This window comes from Pteropus alecto, unplaced genomic scaffold (genome assembly GCF_000325575.1).
Source record: "Pteropus alecto unplaced genomic scaffold, ASM32557v1 scaffold134, whole genome shotgun sequence".
In the NCBI taxonomy this organism is placed as follows: Eukaryota; Metazoa; Chordata; class Mammalia; order Chiroptera; family Pteropodidae; genus Pteropus; species Pteropus alecto.
In genome coordinates this window covers 6799274-6805308 of record NW_006436283.1, presented here as the reverse complement: position 1 = coordinate 6805308, position 6035 = coordinate 6799274, and the positions used below count along the sequence as shown (strand labels likewise).

The 6035-nt window shown below is 54.8% G+C and overlaps 1 long non-coding RNA gene across 3 annotated transcripts in view; it reads right to left on the bottom strand.

Annotated features, from left to right (window-relative positions):
- LOC107195720 overlaps positions 1 to 6016 on the bottom strand; it is a 23951-nt gene extending 17935 nt beyond the window's left edge. Inside the window, exons 1-3 of one of the 3 annotated variants that reach the window (XR_003046421.1) lie at positions 4104 to 6016; positions 2154 to 2220; positions 838 to 1079 (exon numbers count right to left, since the gene is read on the bottom strand). This is a non-coding gene — a long non-coding RNA (uncharacterized LOC107195720). Of the gene's footprint in view, positions 1 to 130; positions 1080 to 2153; positions 2221 to 4103 lie in introns of those variants that run through there. The other 2 variants (XR_003046420.1, XR_003046419.1) reach the window with 2 other exon arrangements.
- Between the last annotated feature and the right edge of the window lie 19 nt (positions 6017 to 6035).

The window sequence follows — 6035 nt, the reverse complement described above, 5'->3', positions numbered from 1 at the left end:
GTCCCGTCCCACAGCCTGCCAGTCACCAGGACCCAGACAGCAGCGTGAGAATGATTTCGGCGACTGACTCCGCTTTCCAGGCCCATCCTCCCACCAGGCAATCCACACCACTGTCTGCGCACCAAGTCTGCACAGGACCCTAAGATGAGCAGCCCCATTCCCAGCCACGCCCACTCCCAAGGCCCCGCCGCCGAGGCAAAATCTCCACTGCGGTGAAGTCCTGAGGGTGAGATGATGTGTTAGGTGAAGGCGCAGCGGGCCCCAGGGGCCGCGTGGTGGGGGACGACGGGGGTGGTGAGTGGTGACCTGGGCGGAGGGTGCGCTGAGCACAGAGGCAGGGTGGGCAGGGTTCCAGTGTTGGCGGCAGGGTGCAAAGCGAGGGAGCTGGGCCGAAAGGATTCGGATCGGAGTGGGACGTGGCGGCCGACGAGACCGAGAGCCCCGTGAGATGCAGCCCTGACACGACAGAAATGACGGGTTCGTGTTCTGTCAGCCGAGAGTCACGTGACACGTGCCGAGTTTCAGCAAGAGGCTTAGGAGAAACCCCTACAGGATCACTTTGGGGAAGACAGACTGACATTCCACAGGCTGGCGTCCCTAGTGGGGATCCCAGCTTATGCTCCCCAAGTCAAGACCAGGGTGGACGAGAGAAGAGAAGGTCCGATCAGAAAACACGGTGGGGTAACTGTCAGGACTCCATGTCCTGGTGGCACGAACCCCACCGGCCACCTTCCTTCTCACTGATCCACGTGGAATAAGACCAACGAGGAGCAAAGCAATAGACCGGGCAGCCACGATGACCCGGATGTCCCACTTGTGCTGTCCCATTTCACTCACCATCTTCCAGAAGAGGAAGGTAAGGCTCAGTGACGTACCCCACGTCACATCCAGCCCAAGAAGGAAAAAACAAAAACAAAACACATGACATCGATCGTGTGCTGAGCGGGCCCCAGGCGCGGTGCTGGGCACGGAGCCCTGTGAGTTCTCTCCCTCTGAGTCACGACGCGGCAGCGGTTAGCTTCATTATCCCCATTTTACAGATACAGACACCTAAGTCTGGAGCAGTCAAGGTCACCGGCCTGCGGTCACAAAGCGAAGAATCAGTGCACGTGGGATTTGAATCCGGGCCTCCTGGGTCCATGCTCTTTGCCGTCACACAAGACAAATGGTGGCACATTTGCAACATATCCTGCCCGGTTCTAAAGCCCTGCTTGGCGTCACGCAGCATGCCCCGTGCCAGGCTCCAGAGGAGAAACAGAGATGGACGCTTTGCTGCCTCTAATCAAACATGCCCACGTCCTGAGCTGCCAGCTACCTCGGCTGTCCCGATGGATGAGCACGACTGAGATTTACAGCCAGAAGTGCAACTGCCATGGACAGGACGGTGGGGTCTAGACAGCTGTGGGCAAATTCAGCCCTTGCAGCCAGGGAGTGGCCCCATGGCCACATCCTCCTTTATTAGGACCAGACTTCAGTGGGCAGTGTTCCAGACAGCCCTATGATCCCATTTAATCCCGCAGTCAGTCTCTGAAGATTCTGAAGGTCAGCAGGTGCAATCCATAGGTTCCTCTGGCCCCTGAACCTGCGAGCTTTGAGCCACCCACCTGGCGGCTCTCCCCGCATGCTGGCGGCAAGACCTCCCTGCCCTGCTTTGGACCCTACGTGAAAAGAGTAGGTGGCAGGAGCAGATGCATGTTGCACCGGGCAGCTGGAGCAACGCACAGTCACTCAGAGCATTATCCCCATTAAGAGAACACAGCGCCGGTGCGGGCTCTGGCTTTGAACCCTGGCTCCCTCGCTAACTAACTGCACGACCCTGGGCAAATGACTGAGTCTCGGTTTCCTCATCTGTAGATTGCGGGTAACAGGACGGACCTGCTAGGGGTGTGAGAGGTGAGCAAGTTCATCTAAGTTAAAGCCGTGAGAACACAGCCTGCCCTGGATCGATGGCGATGGCTCTTAGTACTTATTAACCTGTGTCTCCGGTGGCTAATGGCGAGGCTCCTGCCTCCGCTCTCTGCTCTGGGCTGGCACGTAGGTGTGTTAGGGGATGCTGGGGCAGGAGGACAGGCTGCAGAAAGAACAGGACCCCAAAGCAAGAAGGACAGGCAGAGGAGTGGCTGCATTAAGGTTCCCTTGTGGCTTCCACTCACCTTCTTTTTTGTCCTTTCTTGGTTCGAAGCACTTACACCCAGGTTGGCCACAAACTTCTGATTTCACCTGGAAAAAAGAAAGGAGAGTTACATCAGGAGACAGAATAATGAAACTCATCTTCCAACTTAAAACATAGAGGGAGGGGCGTCTCTCAATGTCAGACTGCCTCCCAAGGATGCAGGAGTTTAATAGCTGTTTATTCTTCAACATAGAATAAAACCACACGAATTCAGAATAAAGGGAGAAATCCATGTCCTATGTCAGCCACGGACATGGCAAACTGAAGAATCCGTTCAAAGAAATATAGGTTGTCACCATAATAAACTCGACCTAGAATAAACTAAGACATGAATAGACAGTATTTTTTTTCAAGTTATAACAAAACAAATTCACGATGGACCTTTATAGCAACATAATCTATTGCCACGATTCCGTGGTCCATTTTTATTGGGTCTTTCACGCGAAGGCAACTTTTATACTATTTCTGAAGTTCTTCTATGTTCTGACCTTATGATAGGTGTGAATTCATTAAATGGGACAACACATGAGGAAGATCCAGCTCGGCGCCTGGCGTCTACCGTGCGCTCAATAAATATTAGCCATATTTTCATTAATTTTACTCCTTCGTGGGCTTCTGGAGAGGAAGGCCATTCCCCAGCATCCACATCAATCCTGAGCAAATGTGCACAGGTACCAGCGTAGCTGCTGTCCTGCTAAAGTATTTCATCTTTAAATCCGACCTCTGTTCCACCGAATTCAGACACCAGGAAGAGTAGTATTTCAAAAGGCGTTTAAAGATAATAGCCCCATTCTAAGCTTCCCCATCATTAGGCTCAAAGAAATCACTCTAGACCCTTCGGTTGGCAAACGAAAACACAGAGAAGAAAGAAAAAGGGGAAAAATAATACCATCAGATTTGAAACAGAAAACTTGTAACCTTCACTCACAAGAGGAAGGATTGTTTGGGTGGCGTTTTGTCCTCCTGCGGGGCACACATACATCATTTCGGGGCTTGGATCACCCCAGCGGTTTCTAGAGTTACTGAGGACAGGGGCCGGGCTAGCACTCTGCAGCCACCCCATCGACCCATGCCGGCCACCAGCTTGAGGCCCCGTGCGCCCGCGCCAGTCCAGCTCCCCCAATCCTTGGGGACACACATTTGCTGCCCCCGGCTTCCTCTACGACGCCCGCGAACTTATCCCGGGACCAACCTCAAATGCAACATAGGGCTCTTGACGACAGGGCAAAGCCCTCAACGATTTTAGCTCCCATGAACCACGTGACACTTGGGACCTAACCAGATAACTTGCAAATGCTAGAAAACTCATTGAGAAAACCACCAGACACCCTCCGGTTCCAACTCCAGCACCGGAATGGATTCCTGTTCCTGTTATTACTGTTTACGAAGCCACCCCTCCCCCCACCGCCACCTCCCTCACCCGCTCCCAACCCGCATTCAGCTTATTAGGTGGGAAGCATCAGATAGACTCATTCAAGCTGAAAAGGCCAGAGGAATGGAAACCTTGCAGCCTCACCCTTCTAGGGGAGATAATGAAATTTAACACAAGTACATTTACATGGACCCTGCCCCGTGGCGTTTCTATCCGGCCAATTCGTAGTGGACACTGGGCGCGGGTGGGGGAGGGAAAGGGGGAGACTGGAGGGCATCTTCTTTAAATCCTATGGGGGTGAGGGTTGCAGGGAAGATGAGGAGGAGAGAGAGGGTTCTTACAGCTGAGGTCCCCGGTCCCCGGACTTGGCTACTCACTGAAATCCCTGTCCCCCTCCCCCGGGAGCTGGAAAATCCCACTGAAGCTGGGTCCTACCCCCAGCGGCTCTGACTGGCACAAAGTCAGGTCTGGGCACTGGGTTTTAAAAATGTTTTCTAAGTTCCCTGAGTAAGTCTATTATGCAGCCCAGTTTGAGGGTCATCTGGAGACGGTACTCACATTCCAGTTCAGCGGTCTGAGGTGGCAGCCTGAGGTTCTGCTTTCCTGACAGCCTCCTGGGAGGACCCAACGCCGGTGGCCCATAGAGCCACTCTGAGTAGCAAGGCCTTAGAAGGGATCCCCACAAACACCCTCCTTATGCCCCCTCCCCAGAAACCTCAGGCTAATTGACTCCCCCCCACCCCCCCACACACACTGTCCCAAGGCTTTCTCCCCCTGGGGCAGAAACCACCTTCCTCCAGAAGACCCAGGCGACCCGCCCAGCCGACTTGGGAATGTCAGATGGGTGAGAGACACGACTTGGGAATGTCAGATGGGTGAGAGACACATTCCTCGCATCCCAGGAGACAGCTGCCCCTCCCCCCTCTCCTCCGACCCAGTTCCAGGCAATCCAATCCCTAGAACCACTGTGCTAAACAGAGCGGTCAGTGTCCACTCTGTTCCTGAAAACAAGCAGGGCTCTCTGTCCCTTTGCTTCTCGTGCTGGCATGGCCGGCGAGGGCAGGTGGAAGACGCTGGGCCCCCCGGGTGCCTGGGTGGACCCTGGGTCCTGCCCCGCTCTGCTGCGGCCCTCTGGCTTCGCCATCCGCCACGTGGAGCCATGTCGTGGCTGCACCCACACGTCCTGCTGTCGTGGCTAGACACCCAGCTCCCACTCGCTGCCTGCCGTTCCCGTCCTCAGTGTGGACAGTGGTGGGACAGGGAGCGGACGGCACTCCCGCAGAAGGAGGCCAGCAGCAGCACGCCACGCCTGTCACCAAACCTCTGAGGGAAGCCAGACACTGCAACTGGCTGCCCACAGCCTGTCCCCAAAGGTCCCTCCCTTCCTCCCACCAGTCCTTCCAGACATCTCCGGGGATGCCTTGAGCCAAACACCACCTAGTGGTTCTCGGCCCAACCACCTCCAACCAAGATGGAAGAGTCTGCTCTTCTTGGAGACTTCTGACTGAGGAGCAAAATGCCCGGAAGGTGAGGCCACCGGCAGACACTAACCTGGAACACGCCCCACGTCAACCTGCTGCCTTCCCCGAAAAGTGCGCCAGCCACGCTGTGAGCCACACTGACAACACCAGGCCACACGCCGCAGGAGGAGACCAAGGAAAAGTGGGGTACGATAGGGGATTTCGAGACTTACAAGGCAAGAGTCCCCCACGATCAGAGGGGAGAGACTTCTACAGAACAGGCCGAGTAGCGGTCAGGCTGCCAAACTCCTGGATCTCACTTCCGGGAACCTACCGAAGGCCGACACACCTGATGAGCACAGGAGGCAGTGCCCAGAACCCACCATACTTTTAAGGGCCTACGAGAATATTCTAATTTCTTTTCTAATCGGAAGGAATAAAATGACCATATACGCGCCTATGTGACCATGCACCGCGCCAGGGTTATATTCACCCGTACACCACTGTAGTCAGAAGATACGATTTTTAGTCTGTTTTCCTTTTTATGGAGGAAGGGGCTCACGAAGACCGATGTGCCTAAGATCACGAGCCCGATAATTCGTCCCTGAACGTGCCTGCTTCCTTCCAATCTCCGAACTTGCCAGCCTTTATTCAGACCCTTTGTTGAAAGCCCCCGCAGACCCCCAGCCCCCACAGACGCTCTTTCTCAAAGATCCCCACCCCAGCCCAAAGACCTCCCCGCCACCACCAAATGCCTCCCATGGGTTCACCCTTTCACCCCAGCTCTGTGAAAAGCGTCTCTGTTCTGTCCAGGTGTGCTGGGCCCGATTCTGAATAGGCAGCCGGTCCAGCAGCTACCACCCCCGCATGTGTGGGAGGCTCCCTGTCAGACTGGGCAGAGCAGACCTCTGAAGGCCAAACACACACACTCAGCCCCCTGCAGCATAAACACAGAACACACATCACACCCAGGCCTGTAAAAGATAATTATACAATCTGATCTGGCAAATTAGAGCCATAGAACTGTCTA